Source organism: Lepidochelys kempii, chromosome 3 (genome assembly GCF_965140265.1).
Source record: "Lepidochelys kempii isolate rLepKem1 chromosome 3, rLepKem1.hap2, whole genome shotgun sequence".
Classification (NCBI taxonomy): Eukaryota; Metazoa; Chordata; order Testudines; family Cheloniidae; genus Lepidochelys; species Lepidochelys kempii.
In genome coordinates, this window is record NC_133258.1 from 123,482,520 (window position 1) to 123,499,773 (window position 17,254).

The 17,254-nt window shown below is 38.2% G+C and overlaps 1 protein-coding gene and 1 long non-coding RNA gene across 14 annotated transcripts in view; both read left to right on the plus strand.

Annotated features, from left to right (window-relative positions):
• Positions 1 to 16,430, plus strand: part of LOC140909181 (uncharacterized) — a 34,580-nt gene extending 18,150 nt beyond the window's left edge. The window contains exon 2 of the long non-coding RNA XR_012158124.1: positions 4,220 to 16,430. This is a non-coding gene — a long non-coding RNA (uncharacterized lncRNA). The remainder of the gene's footprint in view (positions 1 to 4,219) is intronic.
• Positions 1 to 17,254, plus strand: part of QKI (QKI, KH domain containing RNA binding) — a 331,524-nt gene that overhangs the window by 18,713 nt on the left and 295,557 nt on the right. The window lies entirely within an intron of this gene.

Consider the following 17,254-nt stretch of genomic DNA (forward strand, 5'->3'; position numbering starts at 1 on the left):
AATGTGATCACCAGAGCCAGTATTAGACTTGCTGGGACTCATGGATGAAGCCTGAACTCCACCCTCACCCAGGGTGGTGGGTCTTGAGCGCCAGCCCCTTCCCGCCCCGTGGTGGCCGGGCTTGGGCTCTACCTCTCCTCCCTGGGATCATGTAATAAGTTTGTCTGAAGGGGTTGCGGTGCAATGAAGTTTGAGAACCCCTGGTCTAGAGTATGGACATTTTAAACCGTCTTTGTAAAACGTAGAATAAAAGTGCTTACATCAGTTGTTAGTTCACAATAGTCTACCAGCTGACACTATTACTATCAACAGTAAAATAGTAATTTTGTATGATGATTGACAGGCAGCAATTTCAATATTTGCACATATAAGTTTGATAGGATTTAGTAGCCAAATAACAATCTGTGTTGATAGTAGGTGTTAACTTGAGGAGTTGTTATGGTTACATTGTTAACTTGCAAATCCTCTTTGAAGACTTTATACATACTGTATTTAAGTTACACGTACAATTGCTGTAACTGAAAAGTTAGTGAAGAGAATTCAAATCTGTTTAATTTGTGATATAACAGCTCTTGTATTGTCAGTTTCACTGTTCTTCCTTATAAAAAGAAAAGGAGTACTTGTGGCACCTTATAGACTAACCAATTTATTTGCGCATAAGCTTTCGTGAGATACAGGCTAACACGGCTGCTACTCTGAAACCTGTTCTTCCTTATGTGGCCAGTAAGTTTCACCTGTGCTGGAAAGATGACTTCTAAATGGAAGAGAAGGAAAACCCTTCTAAAGGAATTTAAATAAATCAGATCCTTCTCCTCTGAAGTCAATTTAAAAATAAATTAAGATTAGTGGCCCTTTAGTTTTTAGGTTTTCTTTGCTGGTGCTATTTGTGGTACGTTTTGAATTTCGGATAGCAAAGATCAAATGAAGGGTCAAACTTCCATTCTAAATGGTGCTTCCCCTTTATAGTGCCCCATTCAAAATCTATGGTTGGTTCCCTTGTATCAAACCGTGTGGTCAGAGCAAAATATACACCTGGCTAACTTATATTGAGAGCAAGGTGGATGTAGTGATGTAAACCTAGTAAATAGTGGGTTTTTTTTCACTACAAAGGATCATACCTGTCCTCTGATGGAGCCTTGTGTGTCACAGAGCACTTGTCTCTAAAATAATCCATGTTTTGCTTCAGTTTTGTCAGAATTTGACATAACAGTAGTCCCCTTGTCATGCTTTGGTTTGAGAGCTGTAATTGCAGATAACATTAAAAAGACGAGAAATAAATACTGACAGTGCATTATCTTATCTAGTTGTTAATTTCGTCAAATAGTCCTAGAAACTTGGTGTACCAGTTGTTAAAAGCAATGAGCTGTGAAATAATCGGAACTGCAGCTCGCAAATACCAGCTATTGTTTTCAATAAAGTTGAGCTGAAATCATCTTTCCATGCTGCATTGCAGTGGAAAACCAGTTAATTACAATGTTACAAGGAATGTCATTTTCTCACTCATGTCAAGAAAAGGTTGCTAACAATATCCCATCAGAGGAACAAGCATCTCAAATATCCAGCACTACTGACTGAAGTTTAACGTAATCTAATTAAGCAGAGAATGTAGTCTGTTAATGAAGTAACTGTAAAACAGATGTCCAGTTATTTATCCTTAGGCTGTAGATTCAACATTTTCCAAAGCTATGCAATACTTTTGAAACTACTTATCTAGCAAACCAATACTAGAGCTATACCTTTGATAATCCCCTGTAGTAATAGCTTTTTATTATAACTCAACACAAGTTGTTAAATTGGATAAAATAATATGGAAATAGTATGTGGTAGGGTATAAATAATATGTCATGTCTGGAGCTGAATTCTAGTGTTCAGGCTAGATTTGTAGTTTTTGGCTGTACACAAATTCTACACCAAAGGTTGCCTGTGGTACAAAATTTTTTTTAATGGTCTTTGATATGAATGTAAAAACACCAGAACATAGGAGATTCAAAGTAAAAATCAACCAAAACAATAGACCTTTTTCCTCCTGTTCAGCCATTTTATCCCTAGTCATGTGGCCAGATGAAGTGTGTGAATAGAAGAGAGATCACAGGAGAGATTGGTGGCTGGCTGGGGTGCAGTTCCTCTGAATTTAGTACAGTCATCAGCTATTGAAATCTTTTAAATAAGGAATGTGCCTTGAAGAAGAGAATAGATGTGATAAGAGTTTGGGGTCCAACACTAATCAGTGCAATGTGGCAACAGCTAAATAAGCTCAGATTGTGAAATTCAAAAAGTGGAATACAACTGATATTGTCTGGTTATCTTTGATATGACTGTAATGCAAACTAGGGCTGTCAATCGCAGTTAACGCAAAAATCACAATTAAGAAATTAATCATGATTAATTGTACTGTTAAGCAATAAAATATCAATTGAAAATTATTAAATATTTTGGATGCTTTCTACATTTTCAAATATATTGATTTCAATTACAACACAATACAAAGCATACAGTGCTCACTTTGTTTTGATTACAAATATTTGCACTGTAAAAAACAAGTCTATTTCAATTCACCTAATACAAGTACTATAGAGCAATCTCATTATCATGAAAGTTGAACTTAATTCTACATTTGTACAAAAAACCTGCATTCAAAAGTTAATAAAAAAAAAAAAAAAAAAAGTAAACTTTAGAGCCAATCGCTCAGACAAACAAGTTTGGTTAAAATTTGCAGGAGATAATGCTACCTGCTTCTTGTTTACAACGTTACCTGAAAGTGAGAACAGGCGTTCGCATAGCACTTCTGTAGCCTGCGTTGCACAGTATTTATGTGTCAGATATGCTAAACATTCGTATGCCCCTTCATTCTTCAGTCACCATTCCAGAGGATGTGCTTCCATGCTGATGATACTCATTAAAAAATGAAAGCGTTAATTATGTTTGTGACTGAACTCCTTGGAGAAGAAATGTATGTCTCCTGTTTTGTTTTACCTGCATTCTGCCATATATTTCATGTCATATCAGTCTTGGATGATGACCCAGCACATGTTCATTTTAAGAACACTTTCACAGCAGATTTGACAAAATGCAAAGAAGGTACCAAAGTGAGATTTCTAAAAATAGCTACAGCACTGGACCCAAGGTTTAAGAACCTGAAGTGCTGACCAAAATCTGAGAGGGACGAGGTGTGGAGCATGCTTTCAGAAGTCTTAAAAGAGCAACACTCAGATATGGTAACTGTGGAACCCAAACTAGCAATAAAGAAAATCAGCTTCTGCTGGTGGCATCTGACTCAGAGGAAGAAAATGAACATGAGTCGGTCTGCTCTGCTTTGGATCGTTATCAAGCAGAAACAGTCATCAGCATTGACGCATGTCCTCTGGAATGATGGTCGAAGCATGAAGAGACATATGCATCTTTAGTGCATCTGGCATGTAAATATCTTGCTGCACCGGCTACGACAGTGCCCTGAGAACGTCTGTTCTCACTTTCAGGTGACATTGTAAAGAAGAAGCGGGTAGCATTATCTCCTGCAAATTTTAACCAAACTTGTTTGTCTGAGCGATTTGGCTGAAGTAGGACTGAGTGGACTTGTAGGATCTAAAGTTTTACTTTTTTTTTTTTTTTTACTTTTGAATATAGGGTTTTTTTGTACAGAGAAATGTAGAATTAAATTCAACTTCCATGATGATGAGATTGCTCTATAGTACTTGTATTAGGTGAATTGAAAGACTATTTTGTTTTTTACAGTGCAAATATTTGTAATCAAACATAAATATAAAGCGAGTACTGTATGCTTTGTATTGTGTTGTAATTGAAATCAATATATTTGAAAATGTAGAAAGCATCCAAAATATTTAATAATTTTCAATTGGTATTTTATTGCTTAACAGTACAGTTAATCATGATTGATTTTTGTATTGTGTTGTAATGGAAATCAATATATTGGAAAACGTAGAAAATATCTAAAATGGTATTCTGTTATTGTTTAACAGTGCCATTAATTGTGATTAATTGCGATTTTGTTTTCATCGCTTGACAGCCCTAATGCAAACATGTTTAACGTCCCTTTAAAGAAGCTTATTTTAACTTTTTTTCATCTGATTGTATTGTAGGTAGTATCCTTTTTTTAAAAAAGCTTTAAAATAGGGTTTTCGTGGTGGTGCTTACCTTTTGGCAGCTGTTTGATTTCTATCCTCTTGTTACATGTAGCATGATTTTTCACTTCCTCCAATAGACATAACTATGGCAACTGCCTTAGCCAACTTGAATTCCTGCTGATTGGTTTTAAATAGCAGACCAAAAATAAGGTATGACCAATTTGTGTATTGAATTCTTAATTTACATCTTAAAAATTGAGATGTTTATGTTCTAGGTTACTTCTCACCAGCTAACCATAGATAGGGTGACCAGAAGTCCCGATTTTTTTTTTTTTTTAATAGGGGCAGTCCTGATATATGGGGCTTTTTCTCATATAGGTGCCTATTCTTCCTCTCCCACATTCCCTGTCCTGATTTTTCATACTTTCTATCGGGTCACCCTAACCGTGGGTAGCATGGTATTTACTAGAGGTGGCTTTTACCAGGTAAAATCTTTGTTTGTTTTTTGTGTTACTGCCCTGGGAAAAATTAGTTAGTCATAGTTTAAGACGTTTTCTATTTTAAAAGCTGTTTTGTTAATGCATACCACATTACACAGTTTTAGTTACATATTCAAATTGTGGTTATGTAAAGCAGTAGATTCATAGATTAATTTAGGTTTGTACAAATCAAGTTAAATTCCAGTGGGTGTAATACTAATATCTAATGATACTGAACATTGGAATGTCTGTATATGTTTTGCTTTAGTGTTTTCTAATGACTCATTTCTGTTGTGATATTATATATACAAGTAAAACATGTGATTATATGAAAACGACAGTCATGCAGAGTTGTAGGCTTGAAGCATTAAGCAATCAGAAGCTTGCAGAGTTGTAGGCTAACAGTCCGGACCCCAGTAAAGAATGAGTGTTGAGAGAATGCAGAATCTGTCAACTTCCCTGATGGTTTTATTTTCTAAGGGATAACCTATCCTAACTTCTCAAATAGTGAGGGAGAGTTTTCACTCATTGCTATATTTGCTTTCCACAACCAACTCGCTGTATAACTTTTCATGAGTTATGTACCCAAATATTTGCATACTAATATCTAAAGAATATCTTTAGATTTATTAATCTAAATTTGGGTTATTGCTGATTATGTAGTCTATATATTGTATGACTTTTAAATGAACCTTTTTACTTCTGCATACACCTGGATGTATAGACGCTCTTTCTTTAACCTGTGTATTATGTAATTTTAACATTAGTTTTTTAATAAAATTTTTAATTATGTAACAGAAGCCCAACTTTGAAGATTGACTGTATCCATTCAAAACTGCTGAATAAGCTCAGTCTAAGTTTGAAAAGATTCGTTCTGCGCTTGCTGGATACTGATGGAATTGTTTTTCCTGGTTCAAACCATGTTGAAGCCAGTATTTACCAGCATCCTGTCCTAAACTAATTTTCCCTGGGAAATTGCCAGCTCTGAAGGTGACAATTTTAAAACCAAGCAACCTGGATCTAGAATGTGTATGACCCTTTTTAAAGTATTGCATTTTATTTTTGTTAAACAAGGTATAACAGTCCACCGACTGGGTTATTTTAATCTAGATAGTAGTCTTGAGGATAACTTTAGTATCAAATAATAAAGAAAAAAGTACCTCTTCCAGTATTTTATCAAGCATTGTTTTAAGCCTGTATTTAAGATTTCTCAGAATATATCCAAAAAGTAGATGCCTACATTGTAGTTCATTAGGAAAGGAAAAGCCAGGTGAAAGAGCAATGTAATGTCCTATGCATGTATGTACATCATCTTTATTTTCACTTTCCCCATTGGGTATATGCCCACAAGACTAAAGTTAAACTGTAAAACAAACCCCATTTATTAATAATGGAATTAAAGGTGTCAGATCAGTCAGTCCTTTGAGGTTTGTTAACTTCTTATATGTTTACAGACGTGAAATATTTTGTTTGCTGCTTAACATTTGAATGCAGGTAAACAGTCAGCTTTAAAAAGGCTATCCAGAGACATAGGAAACTTGACTTGTCATAGCATTTAACGTGAAATATAATTGTGGCTTTTGTCCAAAAAGCTAACTGAAAGATGCAATCTGTTCAGAACTATTTCTCTGCGGTTTACAATTGTTAGGGGTTTCCCATGTGAGTGATAGGTCCCTGCATCATGTTGGAGAAGCTAATGTCTAAATGGATGTGGTGACTGCCTTAGAGTGATGCTGCCATTAGCAGTGAAAAATGTCTTTCTTGCAGTTCTTGTGCAGCAGGCTGTGGAGTGCAGCACATTTTTATAATAAAGGTGATGAATTTAATCGCAAACTGGCAGCCAAATGGAAATTGCAGACCTTGATACTGGGAGAAAATTGCCTATAAAGCAACTCCTGAGAGAGCAGGCTTTAAATTTATCCACCCATTTCGACATTGAGGAGAACATAGGAGTTCGAGGATATTTTGCTTGGCCTGCTTAGTTCAGATGGATGACACTTCGGTCTTTTATTTAAGAAGTAGTGATACAGTTTGTTAAAAGAATGACCTTGTTACTTAAATTTTACGTGTAAGACTTTTGGAAAATATATTAACATTTTGAAATATTTGCACTTCCTTTTGAAACTGATAAGCATGATGATCTTAAATCTCTGCATTTTTGTCCTGTTTTCCTTTGTGTGTGGCCCTGATACAATCTGAGAGAATGAATGTGAAAAACAAACCTTGAAGGTCGCAGAGTATTGCTGACCTAAGTAATCCTATGAAAATGATTTAGCTAGTCTCTAGTCACATTGGTGGAGATGGGGATACAATCCTTTCTCTGGAAGAACTCGTGATAGACATCATTCCTTTTGCAGCTGTTACAAATGTTTGTTGCAGCTTATTAAATTAGATTACAATAAACTAAATAGTAGTAATAGTACTACATGTTGATTTCTATTATGGTAGCACCTGGGAACCCCACTTATTGATAAGGTCCCCATTGTTGTAAGCACTTTACAAAAAAGTAACATGTGCATTACAGACTGGGTGGGGGGGTGTGCACTGTGCATAGTTGCTGGAAATTTTTCCTCAGTGGTACTTGTGGAGATGGCTTCAGTGTCCTTCGCTGTCGTGCTCCCCTGGCATTGGTATAGAGCAGTGGTTTATAAATTTTTTTTTATTGGTGACCCCTTTCACAAAGCAAGCCTCTGAATGTGACACCCCCCCCCCACTATAAATTAAAAATGGGGAGTTAATTTAATTTAATGGGAGCTCAGGGCAGTCAGGGTCATGGAGCTGATCGCTCAAGACCCGCATGTAACCACCTTGCAACCCCTGAGGGGTCATGACCCCCAGTTTGAGAACCCCTGATGTAGAGGACCCAGCTGACACAAAATCCCATCACCCGTGACTCCTATAACAGTTGCTGGAACTGCTCTTCTTGCATTTTTAAGGTCTCTCAGTGCACTGTGTTCTTTTATTGTGAATAGTTAGTGTCATTCAGGTGGTTAGTTGTTTTGTTTTTTACCATCCCAGGGTTTTGATTGACCTGGTGCTGAGGGATGCCTTGGTCACCAGGCTTCAAGTCGTGCATTTCCTGCAATAAGGCTATCCCTGTAAGCAACCTATGCTCAGGTTTCTTGAAGTGCTTCAGGGAAGCTCATATTGGAGAGCACTGCCAAATTTGCAGGTACTTTCAGCCTTGCACAAAGAAAGATTGTGAAGCCAAACTAAAGGTTCTACTCGTAGTGCTGACATTGAGACCTTCATCTGAGCCAGGTTGGTAAGACTCTCAGAGTGGATAAGGAGTGTGCCTCCTACCATACCAGAGACTTGACACTACTTACCATCCCCAGTGCCTAAGAGGCATGAGAAGCAGATGGCTGAAAGGGGGAGCAGGCTTGTTAAGAATGTTTGCCAGGTCTTCTAAATAGCAGAAAGCCCTCCACCAGGGCCACCTGCCTGTCAAAATGGAAGTGAGTCTCCATCTGGGCTTGTCAAACCAGAGTGTTACTGGTGCATTCGTCTACCCAACAAATACTCAACTATCTGCTGCATCTGAAACAGCAAGGCATAGCAATTTCCTCTAGCAAGGTTCAACTGGCAGCAATATCAGCTTTCCACTCTCACATAGATGATGTTCCATTTGTTCTGATGACATGACAATTAGATTCCTTAAAGGCCTGGAAAGATTGTATCTTTATCTAAGGGAGCCAGTTTTCCCTTGGGACTTGAACTTAGTTTTGTCTAAACTTATGGGACCATCATTTGAGCCTCTAGCAATGTGGCTCTTACTGCAATTTTTCTGGAAGGTTGTTTTCCTGACAGAAGAGTTGCCCTCACATTTGAGCCACGGTACAGTCTTCTTTAAAGATATGGTGTATTTACGCCCTCATGCAAGGTTTCTCTCTAAGGTAGTTTCAGATTTTCGTATCAATCAATTTACTTACCTGTTTTACCCACAACTACATGCAAACAAGGATGAGCAACGGCTACCCACATTGGACATGAGATAAGCACTGATGTTCTACATAGACAGGACCAAACATTTTAAATGGTTCACCCAACTGTTTGTGGCCATAGTGAACAGCATGAACGGTCATCTAATTTTCATATAGGGAATTTTGTCTTGGATAACTTTTTGTATCGTGTTATGATCTGGCAGGTGTCTCTCTTCCAGACAAGCTGACTGCCTACTTCACAAGCATCCTGAATGGCATTCTTAGTGCAGATCCCTATCCTGAACATTTGCAGAGCAGCAACCTGGTCATGGGTGCATGCTTTCTCCTTCCATTATGTCATCATCACTCAGTACTCCGAGATGATGCCAGATTTCGACGAGCTATACTGCAGTCCATGTGTGCTTGAACTCGAGTCCCTCCACCTATTTAACTGCTTGGGAAGTCACCAAGAGTGGAATGCACATATGCAATCACTCGAAGAAATAAAAATGCTTACTAAGCTTTCATAACTGTTGTTTGAGATGTGGTGCACGCATCCATTCTACAACCTGTCGTCCTACCCTTCTGTATTGGAGTTTCCAGAAAGAAGCTACTGAAGGTGGTCAGCTTGGTGCTGTATAGAGACTGCAGTGGCTCGTGACAGCAGTGTGTGCTCAATCCGCCCCGACAGGAACCACAGAGAGAAAATTTCCAATGACTGTGGGCAGGAATGGATATGTGCAACATGTCTCAAAGAACACCATTACGAAAGGTTAGTAACTGTTTTGTTCCTTCCCTAGAAGTAAAGCTAATGTAATAGGAGTGCTTGTAAGTACACTAGTTAAAGAAAATAGCTGTTTTGTGTAGGTACCTTTATGGGCCTTATTACTGTGGTATTTTGGAAAATCCTTGTGTAAGATGTGCGATCTAATCATCAAAACAGTACCAAGAGTGCATAAACTGGACTGGTTTTTTTTCACCCTCACATCAGATGTGTTCTGCTCACTGCTTACTCTTCAGATAATAGAGTAGTTCCGTGAAACCTTAATATGGATCTAGATGCTCTCTCAGGAGTTTCCATTTGACCCCTTGTCTTCAGTATGATATTGCCTTTCTCTGCAGGTAGAATTTTTGGTAGTTATGACAGGCCATATAGTTTTAGAATTTAAAGTTGTAGTGACATCCCTTTTTGATATTTTCAGTCTGACAATTTAGTATTTTGATCCAGCACTTATTCCATTTGTCAGCTGTTATTGATCACCAGTAGTAGTCTTTGCATTTTTCTGCCCAAATTCAAAACTTCCTAAAGAAAAGCAATGGCATTTGCTGGATGTGTAAAACAAACATTAAAGAAAATTGCAGCCCTTCGTGTTCTATGCTATCTAGATATAAGAGAAAATAAAGCCTCAAAACCTCAGCCTGTAGTAAGGCTGCTAAAATTTTGTGCCAAGGAATCCTTCAGATCAAAAAGGCTACATTTCAAACTTTACTAGATCAATGCAGCATCTGCATCATAGGCAGAGAAATCCTCTTTCAAGAGGAAACTTACAAAGTGGCCACATGACAAATCTTATGTTAATCACTGTTTGATCTGCATGCTGCAATTGGTGTCTGGTACTGCATTCCATGGTACCACATCAATTAGAGACAAATTATTGATTATGTGAATAGATTTGTTTATAAAGCCATTGATGGGGTGTCACAGCTGTTAAACCCTATTTTTTAATGACAAAGCTGACTGATCAAGAAAAATAAATCTGTTTACCTGACTTCTCTTCTCCAAATATCTAGGTTCCCTATTCCATCCTTAAGTTGGAAAGAGGGCTTCTAATTTTCCCCTGGGCTCTCTGGTCTTTCCTGAAGGGTATTTCAGTGGAAATTTAAGTAGTAAAGGTTCATAATTTGAGTTTGAGACACATCTTTCAGCTTTGCAAGCAGTTTCACTAGGGATTTTCCCAGAAGTTTTCCAAGCCTTTTTCCCATTAATGACTAGTGTGATCCTGTCTTGTAAAATGAAGAGCAGAAAACTCATTGTCAGTATTGAATCTGGCTGTTCAGAGAAATCTGGTAAGCATATTTCTTTCCATAGGTTCTCAGTCAAGTCAAACACTTCTGTCTAAGAAGATCAAATGGCTCTGTCTGTGCTGGACTGATTCTCTTGATAACATGCTTCCCAGATACTGATGAGGTTAATCCTCATTTATAATTTAAAGAATTAGTCTCAATTATACACCAGAGGAAATAAGAAATAAAGATCTTACTGAATACGGCACTGCTAATAATTAATAATTTGTTTGTCTATTAGAAAGTTGAGTTAGACATGTGCTGAATTACAAACATCAGTTGTTAAACGTGGCCAGATTGCTGTCCCAGCATTTAAGAGTCTTATTACTGTGTGAGTGTGATGAGACGGAATAGCTCCCTTTCTGTTTTAAGCTGCTTTTCAGGTCCATTCATCCCTCTTTTTCTCTGAAAAACTGAAGTTTGCTTATGTTCAGGCACCCAGGTGTGTTTTTTTTTTTAAACATAAAAAAAAACCTGGTAGTAATGGTTCCCCTGTGTATCTCACTTTTGTATGATAGATTCTTGATGCTCCTACCTCGATTTGAGCCACTGAGGTCAGGGTCACTCCTGCTTTAGACCAGCTTAATCTCCTTGGATAAATCCAATGTATACAGTTTTTGAACTTGTCATTTTTGTAACTCATGGGATAGGAATACTATACTGAGCTGGCAGCATGGCTGGGACTGTTCAGGGATTGCTTTGGACCCTCGGGAGCAGTGCCATCAGCCAGGTTGGAGCAGGAGTGGGGCTTGCCTGGCAGGGGCCCCTGTGTTGGACTGCTGAGCTCTTCCCCTGCCACAGGGGGCTCCTCCGCCTTCCCTCCTGGCAGGAGCCCTCTAGCCAGGCTGCATGATGCTGTCTCCCCCTCAGCCTCCCTCCACCCCCTGCTGGATTGGAGCAGGAAACTTTGAAATTATTTTAGCACACAACTGGACTGCAGCTGTGTTAATTGGGCCGCATGCAGCCCAGTGGCCATGGGTTGAGAATAACTGTCTTACGCTCTCATTTACTCTATACTGTAGTATTCTCTGTGTGTGTGTTAGGGCTAAGTAAATCAATTTACTCTGCTTCTGTGATTAATATGGTGATAGTGGAAATTATTACCAGCTTAGCTTAGAATATTGTTCACACCTCAAAGTCAAGTTGCAATAAATATAGATTGTATAGTAAATTGTGACCAATCCACAAAGAGGAAGACTATTCCATGAAATACTCAGTTTGCATGCTGCCATATATAATTAAACCAGAACCTGTTTTTAAAAAAATGAAGAGGCTCTCTTTGGGTATGTCTACACTTAAAATGCTGTAGTGGTGTAGCTTCAGTGTAGACACACCTTATGCTGACAGAAGGGCTTCTCCTGTCACTGTAGGTAAAATGCACCTCCCCAGGAGGCTGAAGCTAGGTCAGTGAAAGAATTCTTCTAGTGATCTAGTGCTGTCTACACTTGGGGGTTAGTTTAGACATTGCTGCATGTCTCGAGTGTGGATTTTTCACACCCCCAAGAGACGTAGATCTAAGGATGTCAATTTCTAGTGTAGACCAGTTCTTCATATAGTTCTCTTTAAACCCACCAAAAAGGTAAAATGTTTTATGGTGAATCTAATTTTTTTAGGGAAGTAGCTTCCTTTCGCTGACATTAAGATCACTCCATTAATATCTGGCATTAAAGTATAAAGAGAATCTTTGCTGTATAACCTTTATATTTCTTGTAGCTTCTAATGTTCATTGGTCTCTAATGAAATAATCTTAAAATAGTTTCCCTAGGTCTCTCCTCCTTCCTAGGACAGATAGTGTGATTCTCTGTGCCCTCTATTTTTAATTGAACATTTTATTGCTTCTTTCGTAAGTGCAGCAGGAATCCTTTAATTTCAGGACCTTTTGGAAGTCCAGTTATCTTTAACACTTTTCAGTCATGGTTCTTGAGATCTCCCAGTTGGTTGGCAGAGGGCTGGACTAGATGACCTCTCCAGGTTTCTATGATTGTGTGACTTTCATTTGCCATTGTGGTGGTCTGTTACCTGGCTGTATTAGGTCTGTCCAAAGTTTCTCAGTCTTTTCTAATCTTCTGTAATAAAAATTATGAAATTTTTGAAGTAATATTGTGCTAACTGAATTTTGCCATTTCTGTTGCTCAGCATGCTCCTTTTTAGATCATTGTTGGCTGAGCTTGAGGCCCCACACTCCGTATAATCGCATCTATTTATCTCTATGTAATGTGATAACTTTTGAAAGCAACATCTGATCAGGTCCAAAATTTCAGCCCACTGTTGCCTAGAACTTCCCTGAATCTGTTTATTGTGATTAAATAGTTTCTTTGAGGGACTTCATGAAAAGGTTTTTGAAAGTCCAAATTTTCAGCTGGTTCTCTGTTATCCACTGTTTCGTTGACATGCTCAAAAAATTGAGGCATGATTTTTTCTGTGATTTATTCCTGTTGTCAGTGTGTGTTTAGAATTTTGTTTAGGTTTATTTCAATTTATTAATCTGATACAGGAAGTCAAATTTATATCCTCTGATCCTGGTGACTTGTTCAGTTATAAATTTATTCTAGTACAATTTCTTTTGATGCCTCAGTCTGACTGAATCTCCTCTTATTACCTGGAACAGTCAGAGTAATAGGAAACTGCTGATGGATACACACAGCTAATTAAATATTATTAAAAAAAGGCTACTCAGAGCATTCATGCATCATATAAACATCTGTTAACTTTGAGTATTTGGAAATGAATATTAAGGCAGAACACTGTTTTAAGACCAGGGTCTGCCAAAAAGAGAAAACAATGTCTCCAGTACTGCACATTTAAATAACTGAAAAACAGCCTAAAATGTGTGTGGGGAACCATTAAAGTATGCTTCTAGTCCTGCCAGCTGCTGCCCCTCCCTGCATTGGGGGGGGGGAGTGGAGGAGAGTAGGGATGGAGGGTTGAAGCTTTTCTCTTTGGTGAAGAGAAGCAGGGGAGGTGGAGAAAATGGGAAGATCAATATGGGAGGGAAGAGGATGGAACCAAAATCATAGAATATCAGGGTTGGAAGGGACCTCAGGAGGTCATCTAGTCCAACCCCCTGCTCAAAGCAGGACCAATCCCCAATTTTTGCCCCAGATCCCAAATGGCCCCCTCAAGGATTGAACTCACAACCCTGGGTTTAGTAGGCCAATGCTCAAACCACTGAGCTATCCCTCCCCCATAAATGATCAGCTTCTCTTCCTGTTTTCTTTCTGCTGGCTCCAGTTTCTCAGATGAAAGGGGTGAGATGATGCAGAGCAGTTTGTAGTGCTAGTGGAGCAAGGTGGCAGTTATTACTTAGGCAAAAAGCAAATTGTGGTGAAAAGATGAGTTCCCCAGTTACTGCTAACTTGTGTTTTCATAAAAGGACTTAAACATGGGTTTGAGACTTGTAATTGTTCAAATATCAACTATTTAGACATATTTTAAAAATCTTAAATTGCTTGGAATGAAGGGGGAAAAGCTTCAGCTGATACAAAACACAGCAGCCAGTTTGCTCAGCAGCTCAGGTCGCATCTCACTCCAGAACTCATCTCTGCACTGGCTGCCCAATGATAAGTCTAATTAAAGGTCTCTTTCCTAATACTGAAAACCCTCCATAGCATTAACTCCAGTCAACCAAAAGGGGAAACTTGTGAATACAGGAAACAACTTTCTTGGGAATCAGAGCTGGACTTTGGAACTTGCTCCCTCAAGAGCTAAGGATGATGCAGTATGCAAAACCCTTTTCTTGAACCTGCTTTCCCCCATTGGCTGCTCTTCACACAATCTGTAAGTGGATGGAAGGGGGGAGCAGTAGAATGTATCAGTGAACCTTTCAAGCTACTCCTGAAGGTGGGTGAGGGGAAAGATGGTTTAATTATTGCGAGGTACTTAGAGGCTTACGTGATCTAAATATCTAAATTCTCAGGGTATGTCTACACTTAAAACCGCTTCAGTATAGGTGCTACCTATGCCTGTAGGAGGTGTTTTCCTGTTGGCTTGGTAATAACACTTCCATCGACCCGCTACCATCTCTCAGGGAAGAACTCTTCCATCGACCTAGCACTGTCTACATCAGGGGTTAACCATGGGCTTAACTACGCCTCAGTGCTGTTGATTTTTCATACCCCCCCCACCCCCCGAGAGATCTAGTTATGCCGGTGTAGGTTCCCAGTGTAAACCAACTCTTTCATTGTCCTTATTTACCCTAACAAATCTTTTTTTTTTTTAATACTCCTTTTTGCCTAGAAGTAGCTGCTCAGCACAAGTCCACTGAAATACCCATATCTGAGATTGTTTAGCTGTTAATTTCAGGGAAAGATGGTTTCAAAAGCTTGTTCTTTGCTTCGTTTGATTCTTCTAAATTCTAGTTCGATAAATCTAAACGTTGACGTACTCCAATGAGCAATTTATTCAAGAAGAGTATATACAGTCCTTTGCTTAGATTAGGCCTTAAAGGTGAGATTTTCAGAACTGCTCACAGTTGGCCTAACGTTGCTCCATTGAAGTCAGTGGTCTTACCACTGGCTTCAGAGACAGCAGAGTTAAGGCCCATCCTGAGTATTTTGAAAATACCACCTTGAATGTGTAAGTGGTATTGATTAGCTATAAATCCTTAAGGAAGGATGACCAAATATAAAGGTCCTTGTTTGACATAGCATCTCAAATATAAGCTGAGTACTTCATACTCTGTTGAGAACTTTGTAACTTGTTCATGCCAAGCTCTTTTCAGGTGGCACCCAAGCAAGAAAGGACTTGCTTGAAAAGGTCACATAGGCAAGCCTTGTGTCTTGTATTTACATAATTAAAAAAAAATAGTCCTTCAAAATTGGGTGAAAGCATGAGTTAATTTGTAAAGTAAGACCGTAAGTTCACATTTTTTGTTTAGTGTACTTTGTGTTGGTTTTAACATCTGTGGTACTTGTTCCTCTCTCTGTATTAGGGATGAAATTTCTAGATCAATCCACTAACTTTAATTTGTTCAACCCTGAACAGGGCCAGGAATCACTTCAAACTGTTGGATTGTCACCAGGAAGTGCAAACCTGACTTCTTGTGATATGTTCTCATAGGTCTGCATGGTGCATTGAGTTGGAAGGTATAGTAAGAAGCATTAGCTAGCAGTGTTATTGTTGAGGTCACTTCTAGTATTGGGTACAGATAAGTTCTGGGATAAACATAACTGTTTCAAGAGTGTAATGCTAGAAGTTTCTAGAGTCTAACGCTCACAGTAATTTGTATAGAAAAAGTATATGGGGGGTCAGATGAAGCAAGAGAGGCCTAAAAGAGGTAATTTATTTGATAAGAAACTGCATCCTTTGTCAGCTGTAGGCAAAAAGCATTTTTATCCAAAAAAGCCAGTTCTGTGTTTAAAAGCAATAGGGGATGGGTTTAATTAACTAAATATAGAAACAAACTGGGGCATCATTTCTTTAAAACGTTGACTCCTATTTGTCAATATAGAAATACCGACTTGCTATGACATATATGTTTACAGTGAATACACTGAGGAATGTGAGAACCTGGTAGTCTTGTTAAAAATACTTTAATTTTTAATTTGTAGTAAGTCATGTAACTGAAAAGCTTTTTTTTGCACAGCAGTTTTGTTGGCACTTAGTCAAGATAATGCAAAATGATAAAATTGAAACAGCAAATTTTGCTGAAACCATTTGCTTTGCATGCATGGATGAGTATAAAGTGGATAATGTCTTCATGTGTTCTTTGTACATTAAAGAAACCAAGTACTAAAGCACAATTTTTGAAAACTCCTTCGTTCGGGTCACCTTTTAATTTTGGAATTTTGTGGTATTTAAGAGTTAGCGTTAAGGTAGCAGCATTAACACATCCTTTCAAAATTCTCATGAAAATTTGCTCACCAAGAGGGAATCTATTCACACCGCTTTTACAAAAGGAATAAAATTAGTGAGATTTCACTCAAGTTTAAAAAAAGAGAACCATATTTGTCTAGGCAAGTAGAACTTTTTCAGCTGCATTAATGCTGATTTTTTTTCACATGGATTATAAATAACTGATATTCCCTCTTAGTTTCCAATATTTGCTTTGGGGTTTTGCAGTGTTATGTTTCAACATCCACAAAACTTACCTCATTGTGTCCTCCTTCATATTCTTCCTTAAAACTCTCCTTTGCAATGATGCCTACAAAAAACTTGATGATAGGTAGACAGCTGGTGCACTTTTACCACTGCCTATCATGATGGACCAATATTGTGTCATTGTTTCATTTTATTCACACATCTGTCTGTATCTACTTGTCTTCTGTGCTATGCTTTGTTTATAAGCTCTTTGGGTCAAGGACCATCTTTTTGTGTTGTGTTTATGCAGCACCTAGCACGATTGTGTCCTGGACCCTGACTAAAGCTTCTAGGTGGTAGGGCAATACAAATAATTAATACACAGCTTTTGGGTCATATGTGGCTAGAGTTTTAGTGCCAATTAGTAGGTAAGGAGAAGGTGAAAATTTTGTCAGGGAATAGTTTAAAACTTACTGCACTCATGAGTTTCATTAATCAACAAATTGTGATTATACTTGTATGTTTCACATTAAAAAGGGACAGAACTGTGGGGAACAGAATGAAATAGACACTTGAGACCCATTATGGTCCTCAGAAACTTAGAGTAGTGAGGGAAGAAACAGCAAGCTGCATTACAAAAAGTGTAATCAGAGAAAATAATGTAGTGTGGATTACTGTTACTGATGCA